General features: G+C 34.1%; 2 long non-coding RNA genes across 2 annotated transcripts; one reads left to right on the top strand and one right to left on the bottom strand.

Annotated features, from left to right (window-relative positions):
* Positions 1 to 1,329: 1,329 nt before the first annotated feature.
* LOC126764978 (uncharacterized) lies at positions 1,330 to 2,312 on the top strand. The gene is made up of 3 exons (XR_007668190.1): positions 1,330 to 1,981; positions 2,068 to 2,137; positions 2,216 to 2,312. It is a non-coding gene; the product is annotated as an uncharacterized LOC126764978 (long non-coding RNA).
* A 2,360-nt stretch (positions 2,313 to 4,672) lies between these two features.
* On the bottom strand, positions 4,673 to 12,027 carry LOC126764958 (uncharacterized). Its single transcript, XR_007668163.1, has 2 exons — positions 11,386 to 12,027; positions 4,673 to 11,038 (listed from the first exon to the last, which is right to left on the bottom strand). It is a non-coding gene; the product is annotated as an uncharacterized LOC126764958 (long non-coding RNA).
* Positions 12,028 to 22,834: the final 10,807 nt, after the last annotated feature.

Genomic DNA, 22,834 nt, shown 5'->3' with positions numbered 1-22,834 from the left:
TTCCCTTATATCGTGTTGCTGACGAGTATAAGTCGAATAAAAAATCGTCCTCATGGTACAAGCTTTTCTTTTGCATTTTCCGAAAACCAATGGTTTCGGTTGCAGCTTGAAATGCCGTCTCACAGTTCCCTTATACCGAGTTGTTGACAAGTGCTCTCAGAGAGTAGGAGTGCAAGTCGAGTCGAAAATCATTCGGCGGTCTGTTGTGATTGCAGCTTGTCGACGTCGAGCTTTTCTTGTATTTGTTGACTTGCGTTTTTTGCTGCACGGTTCAAAAGGTTCATATAAGCATCTCACACAGACACATCTTCCTTCTTTTCCGTTGTGGCGTGGGCGCCAATCAGCAATATGTTGAAGAACTTCGCTTTGACGCGGATTGTGGCTAGACCTTCATCCAACGGGACGAATGACAGTACTCGGCAACGGAGTGTCTCTCCCACACCGAATTTGCGCCCCTTCATATGGTCACTGTAGTAAATGCCATAAGGACCTACTCGCCTCAGTCCTTGTCATGTCCATCACATTTCGTGGACGGCGGGGATGCCAGCCTTTACTCTAACGAGGACATCAACCAGCTGGGCAGCGGCACCTCCCATTAAGGGACCGGACATTCCAGGTGCTGGCCCTTAAATCTTTATCCCTAATGCTTTTGCCATGGTCGTCATCAAAAGGGGGGTATCTTATCCGAGGTTATTTGTACTTTTTTATTAGGGGCATTTTTTACGTGACCCGTCCTAAACCCAGCGCACAATTCTGCCAAGGGTATGATACGATATCTCAATTTTTACTCAAGTTACAGCTAGCACAGACAGACGGACTGATAGACATCCGGATTTCAATTTTTTTCGCCATCCTGAGCATACGCTGTAGTAGCGTATTAACGGAGTATAATAAACAACTAAAAACAACACAATGAAACTTATTACACCTGTTCCTTGACACCCCAACGAGGTTAGCATTGCCACGCTCACAAAATGCTTTAATCGAAAACTTATAAAGTGTTATAGCTAAGATCCAAATTAGAATAAATGTGATAAGTTTAATTAATTTATCTCATAAACCATATATGACCAAACTTGCTAAATAGGAATTCTTTTGGCAAATTTGAACAAATGGTCGCTTATATTTAGGTGCGAATTATTATATCTCATTTCTTAACCCCATATAATTCATTTCCTATAGGTACATTTTATAAATTGGGAGCAAATGACGTTATCGGAACAAAACTTCCCAGCAAGACGGAGGTAAAACATTCCACAAACACATTGAAACATTTCCAGCTGTTCATCAACACTGTTACATTTTTTTCAGTTTTTAATTGAATGGGAGAAAGCGTAAGTAAGAAAGATAAATCCTATCGACTTTTAAGCTCATCGAAATATTAGCATGTTAGAAGAGAAAAGGCGATACACAATTTTTCAAGAAGAAGAATTAATAACAGAAGCTGGGAAATGCGCAATTTTTTTGCTTAATTTTGGCGTTTCAACAAGTAAGGCGAATTTTTTAACTAAAACTTTCTTCAATGCAGATTAACAACTCGAGAAAGAATCGTAAATGTGTGCATTGATAATTTCTTCGGAGATTGCACCGTTGCCTGCGAATATAATCCGTGCTAAATTTTTATGAAGATGTCTTTGAAAATACACAAGTGTTCTATACAGAAATTGATTTCGATTGGCCTTTTGGGTCGTGATTAATTTTTTAGCCGTTCTATAAAATATAATTTTGTTTGGCATGCTTGGCTTAATAAACACTTCTATTATTGGTGTCGCACAACAAAACTTTTACAGGACCTTACGGTGGATGATGAAGCCTCACAGCTAAGCTCGCTGTTTTAAGATTCCAATTTAATGGAGAATGGTGTGGTAATGAACACCAAAATTCTCACGAATCTCCTGAAGAACCGAAAAAAATGATTGAAGAAAGTTTACTAAAAACGACTGGACATTGCTGGCCGGATATCACAAGTTATCTGTTTAAGGTTTGTGACGCTTAGTACACACATTAGTATAATAATAAAGTTAGACAAAAGAATCTTATTAAAATTACGAGATTAATTTTTTATAGTTGCAGCTGTTTGGTGGTTATACGCTTAATCATTTCTTTGCTTTATCACCTATGACATCGAGATGAAACAGTGAGTCGGGTTGGAAACAACTGTGCTGGTCACCAACTAACGAATTTTACTAATAAATTATTTTTTTCTTTAATACAGTTACCCGATGATTGTGTGATAAAGGTTTTGAGGCGCTATTCCAACTGCATTTAATAAAGTCCAATGGAAGACTGTTTCTTTATTTATTAATATTAAGTATACACATGTGATCATTATATTTAACAATGAACAAAGAGAGTTGTGTTTCTTTATATAGCATTCCTCGTAATGTGTTGTCGATGAGTGATTGGCTGTAGTGTTTTGTTGCCATGTGTATTGATAAAGACTTTGGAATGCTGTGGTTTTGTGTTAACTGTACTTGGTTGTACATGGATCTACAGCTTACTCTCTTGATTGATAAGATGTCGCATACCGGCATTAGTAAGGGCTTGATTGTAGTTTATGTATTTCATTCTTTAATATGTGATCTACATATAGAGTTTGTAAAATACATATTATATATACTTGTTCAGATAACACTAGTCAACAAATGTGTAACTTTTTTTTTGTCACATGAAAATTTATATCAAATATTGAATATACTAGGGCCACCAAATAATAATTTATTAATGAAAAAAAATGTACACATCATGTTTTCTTGTGACATCAAAACATATTTATATTTTCGTAGGAAGTACAAAATTCAGCCACACTTACAGAATTATTTCCTAATATCTAATAGATACTTATGATTTTCTTGAATATTTGGTTTTCGGTAGGTCCCTTTTAAGTCTCCAATAATAGTCTGCTAGCATTCCTGGATTCAATTTCCCTTGATAACGCTCCTCCATTAAGGAGATGTCTTGATGGAACCTCTCACCTGGTTCGTCACTCATAGCATCCAAATTTGCCGGAAAGAAATCCAGATGAGAGTCCAGCATATGCATTTTCAAGGACATATTACACCCCAAAGCTTTAAATGATATCATAAGTTCATTTATTAAATCTTTGTAATTTTCCGCTTTATGGTTACCGAGAAAATTTTGAACAACATTCACAAAACATTTTCAGGCGAGTTTTTCCTGATCATTCAGATTTTCTTCAAAGCTCTTATCCTTCGTCAACTGCCGTATTTGTGGGCCTACAAATATTCCCTCTTTGATTTTCGCCTCGCTGAGTTTAGCAAATATCTCTTTTAGAAATAAAAATCCATCTCCATCTTTAGGCATAGCTTTTACAAAATTTTTTATCAGGCCAAGCTTTATGTGCAACGGTGGTAAAAGTATGTCATCAGGGTTCACTAGAGGATCATTTTTAACATTTTTATGGCCTGGAGTTAGTGATTCACGCTTGAGCCACACTTTCTTTGTATAGTGACTTTTTCTGTCTCTCTGTCCCATTCACAAATAAAACACCAAAATTTCGTATAACCAAGCTGTAGTCCAAGTAAAAGTGCAATGACTTTAAAATCACCACAAATTTTCCAAGCATGTTTACTGTATTCAATTTTTTTAAATATAAATCTCATATTTTCGTAAGTCTCTTTCATATTAGAACCATGAGCAATCGGCACTGAAGGAAGTTTATTTCCGTTATGCAGTAACACTGCTTTCAAACTAGTTGTTAAAGAGTCAATAAACAGTCGCCAGTGACTTGGATCATATTCCAAATTTAATAAATTCATCACAACAGGAACATTATTACAATAGACTAAATCACCTCCTTCAGAAAAGTAAGGTTTTATTTCATCGTCACGACGTCGAAAATAAGAAATCTTTGTACCACGAGAAAGTGAATTCCAGTCGTTTAATCTAGACCCCAAAAGCTCAGCCTGTTTTTAGACAGATTTAAATCACGTACTAAATCGTTTAAGTCACGTTGTGTCAATAAGTGCGGTTCTTTTGAAGTTGACGGTTCATAACTTGAGTCACTATCTTCAGATACCTTATTATGCTGACTGAGAACAAATTCCGGACTAGAATTCTCACTTTTTGATCGATTTGGAGGCATCGGCACAGGCAGTTCGGCACTATGTAGGATGGGTCTCTTGGCCGAAGACAAGTTTGGATACTGGATAGTGTGTTTGGATTTGGTAGTAATACCTTTTGTTTGATTCAAACAAAAATAACAATCACTTACATGATCCATTGGTTCCGTCCAAATCATTGGTATAGCAAATGACAAATGTCTAGGTTCTTGTTTAGCCCAACCTAAAAGGAGCCTCACATGTTACACAACATTTATGTGGAATCCAGGATTTGTCTTGATTCCTCACAGGAAAACCAAAATAGTCTAAATAGCACTGTTCAATTAGTGATGTGAAATTTCAACGCTGAGATGTAAAAGTTAATTCTCCACACACATAACAAAAATTGTCCGGGTTCTTCAAACACTTTCGTGGCATATTTACGATCTAACTAAAATGTAATTTGGCTAACACAATAGTTACACAGTCGACAAAATGCAGTTATGTAAACAAAGAAACGTATTTGAGGTCAGAAATGAATATGTAGCGGTCACAAGAATATATATATTATTAATGAGGGTACACCAACATAAATAAAAATCATAACAAAGTTCATGTGACAAAAACAGTGTTTACCAGTGTAATTATTATTATTATGTTCTAATTGGATGTTCTTCGAAAGCGATTATAAATTTATTTAATTTTTGAACATTATCAAATTGATATTTGGATTGGGACTGGGTATTTCTAATACATGCAATTTTTCATATCCTTGTAATTCAATAAATTCTTTGATCCTGATTATGATAGTATTCTGAATCTCTACTGAAATGTTGAACTGTACTAAGTTAGTTCCTTTCATAGTTTTGTTATTGACTTTGTGTTTTCCATCAATTACAATATTCCCATGACTTAAATCTATTACGGGGTAATTCTTTTCCTGGATTATGTTACAATGAGCTTGGTTTAAAATATAGGGATAGTTCAATTGTCTTTATCCTTTTGTTTACATATATATTTGCAAATTATTGTTACAGTATGATACTGGGGTATAAGTATTTTTACATCTTTTATTTACTTCATATAATTGAAGTTTTCCTTGTTTAGACATTAGTGGAGTGATTTTAAATGTTTGAGAAATTTTATAGTATTTATTATTGGATTTTTGTATACTACTATAAACTATAAAGGTATCGGGTAATCTTAGTATATGAATTTTTGCATGTTGTAGGATATTTATAACTGGTACATTTTGTTCAGTTTTAATTATTATTTTTATTTCTTCTATATTAATTGCAACAGAGTAAAAATCTCCGTTGTTAGCAAAGTTTATTATAGTGGTCAAATCTAATAGTTCCTCATGAATTTCTTGGATCAATGTCTGATGTTTTAATGCTTTAATATTAAATCTTTGTAAATTAATATTTTTTATTAAATAGTTTAAAGTTATTTTAATTTCAATTAGATCATCATGATCGGTACTCCAGTAATAATTTTAATACTGAGGCTAAAATATCTATTGACCTTCTACGGCGGTCGTTGTTTAGCAACTGATTTCTAAGGAACTTTATGCGGTTTAGTAATGTTTCGTCAGTTACGTCTTGATGAATTTGTGTTTCTAAAGTTTCTTGTATTTCGTATTGTTGTTAGGTTAGTCATGTGAAACAGGTACTCTCCTTTTCGGTATACGTATTTCGGATCTATTTCTGTCAGTAAGTATTTCTTGTCATGCAGGCTCGCTATTATTATCTGAGCTGTCATTATGAACATTAGGTTTAGTATCAGGATTGTCTGGGTGTACATTAGAGTGATTCAAAAATTTTTTTTTTTTTTAATCACTCTAGTGTACATTGCTTCGTAGATTATCTTTATGTACAATTCTCCCCTTCGTTGTTTAAATTGTGTCCTCACAATTCTCCTTGGTTGTCTGTTTAATGTAGCGGCATGTAAATTTTTTGCGACGATTTTGTTTCTCGCATACTTCTTCACCTGGAGTGTACATTTCATTTTGTAGTTTTTTATTGTGGTATGCTAAAATGCGTTCTTGTTTTTCTTTTAATATGTCCTTGATTTCACTAAATTTATTTCATTCAAAAAATATGTCCACATGCTTAAATTCTTTTACTGAATATTTGAATATTTCTTCATCCGTGATTTCTAAAATTGTAGAATTCAACTGCTCGACTTGAGCGTTTGATGTCGAATGACTGGGTTCAGTTATGGTCATTGCATAAACCTACAAGTAACCAATCCTTCATTTTTCACTAACACATACGCAAAAATCTACTACAAATTAGGCATTTGGTACGGGTTGCCCCTAAATATTCTACTACAAATTAGGCACTTGGTTCGGGTTGCCCCCAAATATTCTGCTACTAATTAGTCACTTGGTACGGGTTGCCCCCAAATATTCTACTACTAAAACGTTCAATTGCCTCAAATCTGCTATAGTGTGTTGCCGTGTGAGGTTTTAAAATTTATAACTTTAACAATATTTTTATAAAATATTCAAATATTTTTCGATTATTTAAATTCCTAAATATTAAATTTAATCAGTTTTGTCCAAAATATTAATTATTTTATCAATATATTATTAAATGTTTCCAATTTTATAAAAAAATGTTCATATAATATTTGTGTAAAAACTATGTATTTCGTGCAGCCGTGTAATGTGTCAAATCATTTCAACGGACATTTTTTTAAGCTTAAGAAGCTCAGGAAAATGTAAATAGTGATTTTAAATTTGTTTTTAGTGAAAATTAAATCATCGATCAAAGAGATATTCAGCGTATGTATGTAAGTATAGTAACATTAATTAATTAAATTTGTTAATATTTGTTGTTTGATTTTGTATAGGATGCCTTGCAGAAAGAAAAATAATATAATTAAGTACATAATATTATCGTATGTATATAAATATGTACATAATATTATCGTAAGTAAATAAATATGTAAAGTTAGTGCAAATTAGTGAACAAGAAGTGAATAGGGTCGTCCTAAATCGTGGTTTTATAAAAAAAGTGAAGTTTTAAAATCGTGTTGTTAAATGTTAAAAAATTAATTCGATAGTATTTGTTTATAGTGTAGTATGTCAAAGTGTATTCAACAAAGTGAACTAATTATTTGGCTTACGCTTATTTGACAATAAAATAGTAAACAATTCATGTATTTGTTTATATTAACCCGCGTGTTTTTATTTTTTCGATCTTGAACAATATGAAGCCACTTGCTTTACATACATATGTATATATGATAAATATAAACGTAATAGAAATAGAGACAACCAATTTATTTGTTCTCAACGTTATAATGAATTCATATTTATTTTACAAACATGCGTGTATAAATACTACTACTATTTTATTGTAACTATATATATACGTCATAACTAGTACCCCGCCAAACTATTAGAAACTGTATGCAGATGTTTAACCGACTCTTTAAATTATAATAGTTATTATAATTCTTTCATATAGTTCATTCAAAAGCATAAATCATATAAATCAAAGATTAAATTAATAGTTTTGTTTCTAATATTGTATTGTCGTTGTGATATTTTTGATGCAACTGTTTATTTTTAAATTGTTAGTTTACTAGTTTAGTTAATGTACGTATTTTTTGTTTAATTTCAATTAGGCGGCACGAATGGATCAAGCTGTTGGACGTAACAAATCCGACGGCTAAATATTTATTTGCGTGCCAAAGACATTTCTCTTTAAAGATGAGGAAGGGACGGCTTATCTCCAGATCAGCTAGAGTAGATAAGGCAATAGGTTGTAGTGGACAAGTAGGTAGTGTATTTGACCAACACGAACAAGACATTATAGAATTAGGTAGTGCAGATTTTAACCCGATGCATCTTAGCTCTTCTCCAATTAGAACTGTCTCGACTTCAAACACTAATATGTTTGAAGTTGAGACTTTGGGTAAATCCCTTCAACCCCTATATAATGAAGATCATACATATTCTTCCTCTTTAGGTTACTCTCAAATAGTTAACACTTGGGCAAATAGTAGGCAAACGCAAGCAGATGAATATTTAACAGAAGGGACACCTAGAAAAAGAATGTATCGGGAGAAGTTAGACAAAAAATCGCAGGAAATAAAATTTTTACGCAATAAGGTGAGAGCTTTAGAGAATAAAATAGAAATTTTAGAAAATAATAAAAATTTGTCTATAGTAGGGCAGGAAGAAAATAGATAAATTTCAGAGCTATGCGGCAAACTTCCTTCACATCTTGCGATATGTGTGAGAAATTGTTTAAAAAATGCACCCCGTACTTCGAAGCGTTATAGATATGATAGGGAATTAAAAACATTAGCTCTGGATGTAAAATTTTTATCACCTATTGCGTTCAGGTATTTACAGCCCATTTTTAATTGGCCATCGCAAGTGACCCTCGAACAATTTGTTCAGGGTTGGCCACGTATCGCTGGCTGCAATTTTAGCAGCATTAAAGCCCTGGAATTGAGAAGCCGTGGTTTCACTGACGCACAGAGATATGTTTCGATATGCTGTGACGAAATGTCTCTGAAAATTCACCTTCAGTATGAGAGAAATAGGGACTGGATTATTGGGTTGGAGGATTACGGTGATGAAAATCGTACCTCTCGAGGAGCTTCTAGTGTTTTAACACTTTTCGTCCAAGGTATTGGTGGAGAAACTTGGACCCACCTTTAGCATATTTTTTTGTGCACAAAGCTTGCAAAGGAGATATTATGAAAAAAAATATATTCGAAGCCATAGGTCAACTCCAGGGTATTGGATTGCGTCCCTGCCAAATAGTTAGCAACCAATGGTCAAATTTTGTTAATTTTGCTAGGTTATAAGGAGTATGTAAAGAAAGGCCCTATTTCGAAGTGAATGACTCGGAAGTCATTTACTTCTTTGATTCTCCTCACATTTTAAAAAGTACACGAAACTGCTTAGAAAATAAAAAAAAAATAAAGTAGTTGTAAATGGGCGCCCAGTGAGATGTGATAATAACTCCGCAGCGTTTCTCATATCTTTTCAGACAAGCCTGGGGTATAGGATATATTCGTTGTGTAGAACTCTTGCCAGTTGACCAGTGTGAGTCATTTTCTAATAGCTCCCTCAAAAGCGCCTGCAACGACGCTTTGGTTCAAAATACCTCTTGGCAAACTTTTCAAATTCCAATTCTACCTCATTTCAAAATATACAAATCGAGGTAAATGTGGACGTAGATAGGATATAGGACCCTTCTTTCCACCACTATTCCTTTGATAGGGTTTTTAATAAGTATTTCGCTGTGGGTGATTTAGAATATTTTGTAAATATTATTTATTACTTAGTAGATTGTTTTGAATATAACTGTTGTTGTTCCTGAATTGTACCTGATTTTTTATATTTATTTTAGTTTCTGCTTAATAATTACAAGTTGATTGTTTTGACTTGTATTGTTAATGTATACATACAATGGAATCTGATTTTTTTTATATTTATTTTGGCTTTTGTTTAAAGAGTTTCCAGTTGATTGTTTTGACATATATTGTTAATGTTATATTTTTAATGTAATTAATATTCATGAATTGTACCTGATTTTATATATTTATTTTTGTCTAGTCATATTTTTTATAATAAGTAGATTGATTTAAAACTGTATATATAAAAAGGGTGAAAATAGGCCTCCTGGGGAACCGAACACCCAAAAAAGATCGATAGCGCGCCTACATTGCAACCTCTGAGGTGGTTCTTGAAAGTTTTCATTAATGTTTTCCGTTACAAATACTTTTTCACAAAAAGTTGATCTACTACATTTCTCTGTATGCTATATACATATGTAGTTTTTCGTACAGTGCTTTTGACGCTATGCTTTTAAATATTGACTCATTGTCACTCATGAGTTGAGTTAAAAATGAGTAAACATAAGTGAGAACTTCTTCTAGTATTTTGTGGAATTCTCTTTTATTATCTAGTTTTCGGTGACTTTATTCAGTTTCTGAATTTTTCTTTTTGATTTTTTTGCCTCATCGGTTCCTTTCTTTGAGACTGTCCAAATAGGGGAATTATATGGGCTTTTGCTAGTATTATTTTATTTTTTATTATTTATTAATTCCCTCTTCTACGAATCCTCTCTCAGTCTGTGGATAGGGATATTGTCTTACCCATACCGGTTCCTTTGTTTCGGTCCTAATTTTTGTTTCTATGGTTGTAACATATGGTAATAGTTCATTATTATGATTATTTTGCATTAGAGTTTTAATATCTTCATATTCTTGTTTTCTTACAGTGTAGATTAGGTTTTATTTGGAAGAAGCTAATGGAGTAGTCGAAAATGTTGATATCTGCTTACATTTAGTTTAATCCTTAAATGCCTATTATGAAATTATAATCCTAGAGTTTATCTAGCTCCAAGATATCCATATCAAACCCTAATTAATTGATCTCTTTTTTAAGGGTAATTATTGCATTCCCATGCAAAGTTTTTGTGTTTAATTGTTTGGATAATTTAATTTTCTTAGCATATGGATACTTAGTACTTACATAATTTTCTTTAGACCCTGTCTCTATTAATAAATATACTGGATTGCCATCCGGTTCCTGACGGCTGTGTTCATTAGTTAATGGTTCATTGTAGAGGGAATCATTATTGCACTTGTGTCTGGTGATTTAGTTCAGTTTCCTGTCTTTCAATCGTTGCTGGATAAAATTAATCTTCTCGATTTCGTTTCCTAAAATGGTTTAAGGGATTTCGGAAAATATTGAATCGTTGTTCTTGCTGTTGGAGTTGTTGACCTTGCTTGCCGTTGTTTATTGTTGCTTGTTGAACATATTCCTTGTAGGTTGATGAATCCTTGATGAGTACTATAGGAACTGGTCTTGCGCGTCGTGTTGCATTGTACGTACTATGGTATACGTATGCTTCCATTATGTTTTTACATCCTCTGGAGTATTGAGTATTCTTTGCTGCTATGCTTCTAAGTCCTGCTATAAAGTATTTGTCACCCTGAACAGACTGAAAAGAGATTTGGTAACAAATGTACACATGTCATTCTGTTAACCAAAACATAATAAACAAAGTACACATATAAGGGTAACTTAGAACAAGACAACATGCCATATTTGCAATTGGTTAGAGCGAAAACATCTTTTTTCCCACTCTCTAAACAAAATAAACAAATAGTTTAACGTATGCAAAAGTGAACAATAAAAACTCGTTTTCACGTTTGATAACAGATACCCGTCTTGCAGGGTTCATTACGATACAAAAGTGTATTAAAGGTATTTCACTTGCAAATATATGAGAAATTTGGCAAATATTTTTTTAAATATTTTATATCAAAAAAATATATATTTTAATACCTTTCGCGAAAAGATTTGAGGAGTAAGTTTTTTGTGATGCAACTGAGATCTGAAAGTAAGGCTGACTTCGAAAACGTCAATTGCTTTGCATACGAACAAAGTTCGAAGTTCGATAAAGCATCCGCAGTATTTATTACATTACAACATATTTTGAAACGCATTAACTCGGTAGTCGATGCGCAGTGATACATAAAATCGTGCATCACTAAGACACTTGATGCTTTTCAAAGTTTGAACGCAATAGTTTTCCAGAACCCCGAATTTTTAGGCACCTTTCTTCCAATGTGCTTTTTGACATTATTATATTTGAAATTATTTAAAATGCACACTCTTTTATATTTTGATTTAAATATTTTACGAAAAATTTGAATGTTATTTGTGCATTTATTTTCAGAGAAACGCAAAACAACGTTTATAATTGCACTCTTGACTTTATTTTTATCCATTGTGATATTTTTACGCTCGTTGAATTTAAATTTCTAAAACAGCTGTTTGCGAAAATAAACTTTGCAGTAAAAGTGTTGTAAAACGTCAAAATATACAATGCATAGTAATACGATGTTATTTGACGATGCATGCAGATGATGTATAAATACTGTAGTAAAACCGCATTAAAACTTTGCAGTAGTACGTTTTCGAAGTTAGCCTAATACTCATCGCACAAATATAACTTAGCGTAAGAGTACTATATACAGAGAACGTAAACTATAGAGAAGGTCCAACTACGGACAAGCGTGTGAACTATCAAAAGCTAACAAATGCGATGAGCGTGTTTCCCCACAGCTAGCTCTAAAGGAGAAATTTTAACAGTGGCGCGTGAACAGAGCTGAACATTCAATGAAAATTATGCTCAAAAGTATGCATTGCAATTACAGACGTATGTTGGTATTTTCCTCTAACATATATTTTTATACATTTACATGCAATCATATTAATTTATATGATTACCCAGCAAAACTTGCGTGACCGAAACTCCAATACATTTACACAATTTTTATTTGTCACTAAAACTTCCTCACAAATCTTTGAAATGAGTAAGAAGTCAATATTGTGTCTTTTGTTTGTTTTATATTATAAGCTCTTCACTCAACAGATGTTAAGCAAAAATAAAACAAAAGAAGACAAACAAATTTTTTAGCTGTCACCGCTTATTGAAAACGATGGATGTGAAAGCGTACAGCATGATACCGTGAGTTTGACGTTTGCCTGTTCGTTGTGACAAATTGAATTCGAAGAAAAAAAGAATTCGGTTACAAACGCGTCGATAGTTGAGAATTGTGCAGATTTGTGTTTGTGCATATTTATTATATTTAAAATAAATATTTAAACCTACGGATATTATAATTGTGTTTCTTTAACTTTTGTGAATATTTTGTGTCTTCAAGATAATATTTTGAAAAAGGGTGAGTAAAACAAACACTAATTCAATATGAAAAAATATACATTTAGTGCATATATGTATGAGCCGGGAAAAAAAGGCTTTTAATCTTAGTGCATCTAAATTTATGAAAATTTGTGAAAAAAAATGTAAATTATTGTAGCCCGGTCGTATTTTAATATATTTTGTTAAGTTATTTAAAATGAATTTTGATGCTGCCAAATTTTTATTTCTTAATCAGATGGATTCACCAGCGCTTTTTGATGACACCTATTTGGAGGAATGCCCGGCAACTTCTTCGACTCCCGTAAAAGGTACATGTAAAATCGTCATTTTAGTTTTCAATTCATTTTTACGCATTTGTTATTGTAGAACAATTGACATTTAAACGGAAGAAATTCAACATTTCTGGTTGCTACAACCCAGAGGCAAGCTTCTCAAAACAATAAGGAAACAATTTGGCTGTGGAAGGAAATGGTAATCCAATATATTGTTAAAATGCATAGAATTATATTTATATATTATTTTTTGTATCTATATAAGAATTTATAGAAATAATTTTTATATTATTAAAAAAAAATGTCAAAAGATGAAGGAAATGAATTTAATGTAAATTTAAATAAAATTATTTTATTATTAAAATTAATAAAAAAAAATATATTTTATAAAAAAAAAATCTTTATATTTTTGAGTTTCGAACCTTAGGTTGAAGGAATGACAAGGGAGTGGTTTACCCACTAGGCTATTACAGAATGCACCGTCACGCTTTCCTGAGAGCAGTTTTGTTGAATTATCCCAAATTTAATGAAAGTGTGAGAAAGAAGGATATAGTTTTATTACAGCAGAAAATATGTGAGCGAGAAGGTGATACAAGATCACATGTATACAAAAGTTTTGGGAGCTTTTTTGATTCGCCCTTAAGAACATGATAGGGAAAAGTGACAATTAAACCGGCACTCGTTACCGGCATGTCACTAGGTAACCTGACTGTTTTAACTGGGTTACCATTTGGCGTATTTTTATGAATACATGCAAAACGGATAACACTCCAATTAAAATATGAATTTCAAATTTTCGATCAAAATGCATATAGGAATTTTAAATTAAATTGGTAAACACAAATCATAAATTTACACTTTAGAAACCCAGATCAGATAACATTAAACACACACACAAGTATTGAATTGTACACTTAAAAACAATCCCATGTAGATAAAGAGCTCGGCCAAAATTAAAACGTGTTGATTAATAAAACAGGCAATATATAAAGAAGGCCTGTTCAAAATACAGGCAAATCAAAAAAAAAATTGTAAAACGTTCAACTGCCACATTCCGGCATCAAGAATATTAGCTGAGCATTTAAGTTCTGTCGAAGAATGGCTAGCGAACTGGCGTATAAATGTGAATGAACAGAAGTGTAAGCATGTTACATTTTCGCTTAGACCAGAAATGTGGCCGGCAGTAAAAATAAACAATATTTTAATGCCCCAAGTGAACGAAGTAACATATCTTGGTATTCACTTAGATAGAAGGCTTACTTGGAGAAAACACATCTCTAGTAAAATTACATATATGAAGATTAGAGCTGCAAATTTAAATTGGCTTTTAAATAAAAACTCCAAATTAGCCTAGACAATAATGTGCTTTTATATAATGCGGTCATAAAGCCGATTTGGATGTATAGCATTCAACTGTGGGGTACGACCTGTGCAACTAATATTGATATAATACAAAGGTTCCGATCGAAAATGCTTAGAACAATTACGTGTACACCGTGGTACATGCGTAACTAAAATATCCTTAAAGACCATTGCATTCCTATGGTAAAGAAAGAATTAGGAGATAGCAGAATTTAATATATATCTAAACTCCGAGATCACCCAAACCCTTTGGCCAATGCTTTGGTACATTCCTGCGATCAAACACGCATTAAAAGAAGAGATATCCCCGCGTACTAAGGAGTAACGTATCACCAAAACAGCTCAATCACTTGCTTGAGCCTGTCTAGTTTTTAAATAGATTTAAGATTTTATAACTTATTGTTAGGCTTAAAAAAAAGATCCAATAAATAAAATAATATTGAAAACAAGTTTTTCAAAATGGTTGGAATCTGGAATATTCATGTTTTTCGCGTGTTATATGTGGCATGTTCAAAGGCTGAAGACCATCTGCGTTCTTTATTATTGCGTCTGATAATTGAACAGAAAATGTCGTGTCTGACAAGGTACTTGACTGTACGACATCTTCATTAGAATACATGAACAATAATGAATCACTAAAATACTTAAATAATTTAAATTTTATTTCCTATAAAAAGGACTTAATAAAATCCAAAACCTGCTAATTTCCTGCATCTATGTCTAAGTTCGCCGGGTCCTTTAGTTTATAATAATAATTTCATCTAATGTATTCATAGGTATTTTATGAATACATTAGATGAAAAAAGTTTCCATCACTTAGTATTATTAATATTTAAACTGTTGTATATATAGTACATAAATACAAATCAAGTTAACAATGAATATATAAAAAACTATTTGACTAGCATAGAAAAAAGAAGTTTTGCTAGTTTAAACGTCATTATATGCAGCTGTAAGCAAAACAGCAAAATTATGTTTTCTTCTTCTTATTTACTGGCATAGGCACCGCTTACGCGGTTATAGAAGAGTTTACAACAGCGCAACAATCGTTCATCCTTCCCGCTGTTTGGCGTCAATTTGAGATTCCAAATGTCATCAGGTCCTTCTTCACATAGACTCACTTCTCAATTGCCTACTCAGTCCGAAATATTACCTCTTGGAAAGAGCTATTCTGCGTTGGATTTCGAGGCTGAAGTTGTTGTTAGTAGACGCAATTATCTACAACCTAGAAGTTATTACTGTCAATAGTGACGTGTGAGCCTAGTCGCGAGTGCGACGACTGTTTGTTTGATGACAGGAGATATTTCGTCTTGCCCTCTTTCACTGTCAGACCCATTTGCTTCGATTCCTTATCCAGTCTAGAGAAAGCAGAACCAACGGGGTGGCTGTTGAGGCCAATCAGAGGTTGAGGTCTTTTCGAAGATCTTTTTTGTGGATTGGGCAGAGCACACTCAAATTCAAATCATCGGGCATGCTTTCGTCCGACCATATTGTACAAAGAAGCTGATGCTCCTCACTTATACTTCGCCGCCAAATTTGAATAGCTCGGTTTTTTTTGTTTTTCGGACGGGTAACTGCTATTCGAACTTTTTCATGGTCGGGTAATGGAACGTCTGTCCTGGAAAAACAGTCAATCACATAGAAAACAAATAGTAATATGTTTTTATAAATTTGTATGCATATTTGTGTATAATCACATTTATTTGTTTTGAAGTGGTATAAGCTTTAACACGCAAAGTCTTAACTATCCTCTTTTTATGTAACTTTTACGATTAAAGGCGGCCTGGAATAAATGTTTGTAAAATAATTTTTGTGTACTATTTCACCAGAACTTTGCGAGAAGAGCAGCGAAGACTGTTCCATTTGGCTGCCACTTGCGATCGCGGCATATTCAATATCTCTGCCACTTCAAGTCATTGAGCCTCTCGTAGGGTTCTGTCCCCACATTCTTTGAAAAGGAAGTTCCATTTTTCTTCTCTGGATTTAGCTTCTTGAATTAGCCGGTCCATTTCCGCTGTCCACTTTTTTCGCAATCGCTTTTTTGGGGCTGGACACGTAAAGTCTGCTAATAAGAGTTCCTCAATATTTGAAACAGCAAAAATAAATATTTTCCTGAAAATATAATAAAAATCTTACCTCGAAATTGTTAAAAAACGTTTTGAAAATACTTTATTCTTTTTAGCAGCTGTTCGCGCGGCAAACGATAGAAAATTTCCAACATTTGAATGCCAAAATTTGCACATATCGAGGTTTGATTGTTTTTGTTTAGCTGTAATTTTATATGACCGTGCATTGTCAAATATGCCAGTAAATGTAAGGAACCTTTGTTTTGACCAAAACTTAACTAACAGATGGCTGCTAACCAGACATTGAGAAAACGACCCTAAACCTATTAATTGTAGTAGTTATTTATACTTTCATCATAAGTAATATATTGCCGTCTGCTGGACGGTTTTAAGAAGAGGCTAATAACAGTATTGATTTGTTAAAAAACTTTTGTTATTTTAAAACGTTTGCCACGAGGTAATAATTACCAAAATGATCTGCCATTAATTTGTGGTGTTGCTTTCGTTGTACTCCTTAATATGACTACAACAAAGCTACCGTTGTTAAAATACTGCGGAAACTCTTCTAATTTTCGTATAACTATACTAAAATGAAAATAACAAAATACTTCAAACTGTGCCCTATTGTGCGAGTCCCTCTCTTATACAGACTCCCATAGGACCAGCACCCTGTTAATAATCATAAACCATTTTTTGACAATGGCTTTTCGGAGCTGCACCACTGAATCAGATTTGACTCCGTAGACCTGTCGAGCTAAATTACTCAACAAAAAGATTCAGATCCCTCCAAAACAGTAATAATAAACAAAATATCGAAACATAATTTCAATTTCAATTTAGCCACCAAAATTACAGTATCTTGAATTAAATTTCTCCCTGTGGGTTTATAATTTGTTTAAAGCTTAGGAGGTTATATATTAGCAGATAAGGCTTGCTTTTTTAGCTCTCTTCTCTTTGTTGACTCCCCCACAGAAGTCAGCGAAACTCTCAACGCACACGTAGGCTCCATAAGTGACAGGGCAAATATGGTTGATTCCAGGGGACACCAAGGGGAAGGGGAGGACCAAGCCTATAAACTTTACCTCACTTGTCATGTTTATTTTCTTGCCTTTCAGATTTATTGTTCTTAGTGACAGAAGAGTACTTCTTCTGGTGAAAGTGACCATGTTCATTTTTGCCTGGTCGAGATTTAATTCCATTTTACATCTTTTTCTAGACCACAACTGCTTTGAACAATGTGAGAATCACGGAAAGTCAAAGAGTTCGTTTTGCCACATAATAAACATAAAGAAAAGATGATCTTAAGCAGATTTTGATATTAAATCTAAGTAATTAGATATACATATACATTTACAATATGTTAAAATAGTTGTGTACGTTTACGACTCTGATTCTATTTTTCTATTAAAATAGCACACCAATTCCTAATCGATTTTTTATCCAGAACTTTTTTATATTCCTGGAACCAGTTGCTACAGAGTAGTATTTTATTCACTTAACAGTTATAATTTCCAAATTATCAGTTATACGTATCGCCTAAAACCAATCGAGATAGATATAGGGTTATGGATATAAAAGATTAGGATGACGAGAAAAGTTGAAATCCGGGTGACTATCTGTCTGTCTGTCCGTCCGTCCGTGCAAGCTATAACTTGATGAAATTTGGTATGAAGGTTTCTTGGTACAAAAAAAATTACAAGTTCGTATATGGGCATAAACGGGTCATTGCAACTCCCACAAATCGGCATTAACCGAAAACCTATAAAGTGCCATAACTAAGCAGTTAATTAAGGCACCTGTTGATAAAAAATCTTGAAAAAGTAGGTGTGGCCCAGCACTGTAATGAGTTTAATGTACGTATCTCCAAAACTACTAAAGCTACATCAACCAAATTTGCTCAGCGCAAATACTATAAGAACGAAGGACATTTTGAGACACGTAGTACTATTTTAGACGAGTGAACAGGCATTCCCGTTACAATTTTAGTGGACACAGGATCCACTAATAATTATACTAGCAATATGAAATCGGTAAGTCTATACCAATCAACTATTTCAAAACAAAAACTTTATATGGATTTTCAGTCATTAATTCCAAAAAATTTATTGAGATAAATGACTATGATATGGCATATTATAAAATAGTCAAACTGAATTTGACATACTATTAAGAGAATAAGAACTTAGAACTCTTAAGGCAGAAGAGAATTTATTTGATTATAGTTTAAACTAACAGAAGGAAGTGATCCATGATGTAGAACTAACAATAAATTTTACTCAATAATCCTCAATACGAAGATCCTCACAGGATCCAATATGGACAAAATATTACCTATATCCTTTTGCGGATAATGAGTTTGTGAATGAAGAAATTAGGGAGTGGCTAAAATAGGAACTAAAAAGGACGATCTCAACAATCTTGATACCATTCATCCATCACTTTTAGATTTTGGTTGAAGCGTTCTCTCTGTTCCCTACTATAATTTCCAAATTATCCGAAAATACATCCAGATGATTACGGAGATAGTCTTACTCAATATTGAAATTTGTTCATTGAGTTTGACTGTTTCTTCTTCTTCTTAATTGGCGTAGACACCGCTTACGCGATTATAGCCGAGTTAAAAACAGCGCGCCAGTCGTTTCTTCTTTTCGCTGCGTGGCGCCAATTGGATATTCCAAGCGAAGCCAGGTCCTTCTCCACTTGGTCCTTCCAACGGAGTGGAGGTCTTCCTCTTCCTCTGCTTCCCCCGGCGGGTACTGCGTCGAATACTTTCAGAGCTGGAGTGTTTTCATCCATCCGGACAACATGACCTAGCCAGCGTAGCCGCTGTCTTTTAATTCGCTGAACTATGTCAATGTCGTCATATATCTCGTACAGCTCATCGTTCCATCGGATGCGATATTCGCCGTGGCCAATGCGCAAAGGACCATAAATCTTTCGCAGAATTTTTCTCTCGAAAACTCGTAACGTCGACTCATCGGTTGCTGTCATCGCCCAAGCCTCTGCACCATATAGCAGGACGGGAATTATGAGTGACTTATAGAGTTTAGCTTTTGTTCGTCGAGAGAGGACTTTACTTTTCAATTGCCTACTCAGTCCGAAGTAGCACCTGTTGGCAAGAGCAATCCTGCGTTGGATTTCCAGGCTGACATTATTAGTGGTGTTATTTCCCATTTTTTTCATAATTTGGAACTTAATAGAAATTTTCGACTATCAATACAAAATTTTTCCACGGTTCTCTTTCCAGAACAGGAATAATTTTGATTAAATCTGTAATTGATAAATTGTTATTTTTAAGCACTATCATGTTATTAAACCAATATCCTTCGACGGCCAAGGCTTTGATAACTTTCCTTATCATTCCTAAACTGATCATGTATTAAATCGCTGAGAAAATAACTTTGATGTGAATGTTTTACCCTCTTATTCACATCCAACAGGACATTTTTTGGACTGTAATTTTAAATATCTGCACGTTTTATTTTTAGTAAAACCATAAAGCTTTCCTCAAAATATTTCTAATTTTTTCAGTAAGGAGCTTAAGAAAATAGATCACGTGACGTTTGCATGCGCGAAAATGGAGCGCAGAACCATAACCACAACTGGAAAACTGAATTTATTTCACTAAAAAGCTGATATTTATTAAATATTAGTTCTGCCATTAACAAGAGCGCATTCAATATTTTCATGAATGGTTTGAACTATAGAAAGCTTGCAAATTTGCCAGGACAACAAAAATAATGGTTTTATTATTTAATTAATCAAAACTTTAATACACGCAGACAATATCTTTTCCGTATTTGTATAACTATTGTACTTACATACATATATTGGTCATGTTTAGCACTTTTAACACGAAATAATTATTCTCAACTAAGCGAAACGATAAATTTATACTCTTCTAAAAGCAGCCAAGTGTTACGGTAAGATTGACAATACACTTTAGGAATTTAAAACGATTATACAAGACAAGGACGGAGGGAAGTGAATGGACCTCCTCGGCAAAAGAGTCTCTGGAGGTACTAATTACAACACACTTCCCCGGGAGTCAGCAAACACCTTCAACGAGGGTTCAACCAGAACCACCGTTGAACCCAGCTGATTATCAAAGCCAAATAATAGACAAAAGCAAAATCAAGTATGCCATAAATAGTTTTGCACCATTTAAAGCGGCAGGTCCTAACGGGACTATGCCCATAATGTTGCAAAAACTGGTAGAACCAATGGTTCAAAGACTTGAAAATATATGCAAAGCTAGCATTCTATTATCCTACATCCCAAGAAGTTGGAAAATAAGTAAAGTTGTGTTCCTTCCAAAACCTGGCAGAAGAACACACGAAAATGCCAAGGATTTTAGACCTATAAGCCTTTCCTCCTTTATGTTGAAGGTACTAGAAAGGCTAATAGATTTACACGTAAGAACAATAATGGCGGAGAAGTTATCGAAGTCCCAACATGCGTACATAAAGGGCCGATCAACCGAAACTGCCCTTCACGAGGTGATAAGTGTATTTGAAAAATCACTACACCACAAACAATACACCATGGTTGCTTTTTTAGACATAGAGGGCGCCTTCAATAACATAGAAGTAAATGCGATAATTAACTCTCTGGCACATGGTGGCATAGATGACACTGTGTGCAGATGGATACTCTTGATGCTTGAGAATAGGAAGATTATAGCTTCAAACGGCGCTGCAACACAAACAAGTTATGTGAGTAGAGGGACGCCTCAAGGAGGGGTCCTCTCTCCGCTCCTATTAATAAGTCAGACTACATTCTCCCAAAACTGGACTTCAATAGACACTTCCAGGTGAGGATACCATCTAGACGAGAATGAAGAAGATCAATAGACAATTTCAACAAGTTGCAAATAACAGGTGGAAAAACATAACAAAATGCATCATAACTAAACAATTATGGCCAACATATGACAGGAAAAGAACCAACGACTTATTTAATAGGTCAAGGAAAAGTATCTACAGAGTAACAGATACCAGAACAGGGCACTGGCCATTTGGGGAACACACATCCAAAATGGGTATGCCCTACAACGACATCTGCCGTGGCTGCGTAGTAGCAGGGAACAAGGAAACAATCTTCCACTTTCTTTGTGAATGCCCAGCTCTAGCACAGATCCGACACAAAACACTTGGAATCCATCTAGTACCAAACCTTGAATGGATTTCCACTAAAAGCATATCGGACATAAGTAGTTTCATCGAAACCTCAAAATGGTTTGAAAGAGAAGGTGAAACGTAATAGCAGATACAGGAGGTTCTACGAACAGTGCATCAAAATGGCACATCAAGTGCTAATTGAGCCCGATAGGGCTGCACTCCTACCTACCTACCTATACAAGACTCAAAATCGGGAATAAACATGGCGTTAGCAGGACACTTGTAGAAGCGCATGTTTACTTCTGACAATACTTGAATAAAAACTCAAATTTAATGATTAGTAGCGTCCTTTGAAGACAAACAAACGCGCCCAATAAAGGTTATGATTAAAAATCTCCACCGTTCGTGTAACATTAGTGATATTATCGCTGATTTAAAAGAACAAGGTTTAAATGTTATGAACGTCGTAAATAAACTCAAGCGGAAAACACGAGAGCCTTTAAACATGTTTTTAGCTAGTACTTTTGATTTTAATGAAGACATCAAGAAAATTTATAAAATCAAACACATTCTTCACACCGTTGTTCTCATCGAGCCTATTAGGTATTCTAAACTTATTCCACAATGTAAAAATTGCCAGGCATTCGTAGTAAGCACAAAACCATAGAGTGCCAAAAACCAAACTCGGAAAAACCAAAATGCCTAACCTAAACGGTGGCAACAGCTGAATTAAAACGAGAAATCTCTCATATTAAGAATGAGTCAATTAATAAATATTTATCTCAACTATCCGCTGATAAAAAAGATGATTATTCACTCTGGAAAAGTACAAAGTATCTGAAACGTCCAATAAGCCACGTTGCACCACTAAAAATTGTTTCCAATACATGGCCTAGAAGTGATTGTGATAAAGCTAATGCATTTGCAAAACACCTAGCTGAAACATTTCGTCCAAACGAGGATAGTGAAATCGCGTTCCTCCAACAATCGCAACAATCCCAGCAATCACCATTTGTGAACTAAAAAGTGAAGTTAAAAAGCTTAAAGTAAAGAAAGCAGCTGGCTCGATTTAATTACAGCTGAAGCGTTAAAGCAGTTGCAATACAAATGTTTACGGATGCTCACCTATCCTTTCAATACTGCAATCCGTCTGACACATTTTCCAAGCCTTTGGAAAGTTGCCGAAGTTGTTATGGTTCCTAAGCCAGGAAAGGATCCACACGTAGTCTCATCATATAGACCAAT

This window comes from Bactrocera neohumeralis, unplaced genomic scaffold (assembly GCF_024586455.1).
Source record: "Bactrocera neohumeralis isolate Rockhampton unplaced genomic scaffold, APGP_CSIRO_Bneo_wtdbg2-racon-allhic-juicebox.fasta_v2 cluster10, whole genome shotgun sequence".
Classification (NCBI taxonomy): domain Eukaryota; kingdom Metazoa; phylum Arthropoda; class Insecta; order Diptera; family Tephritidae; genus Bactrocera; species Bactrocera neohumeralis.
This window is presented reverse-complemented; position numbering and strand designations above follow the sequence as displayed.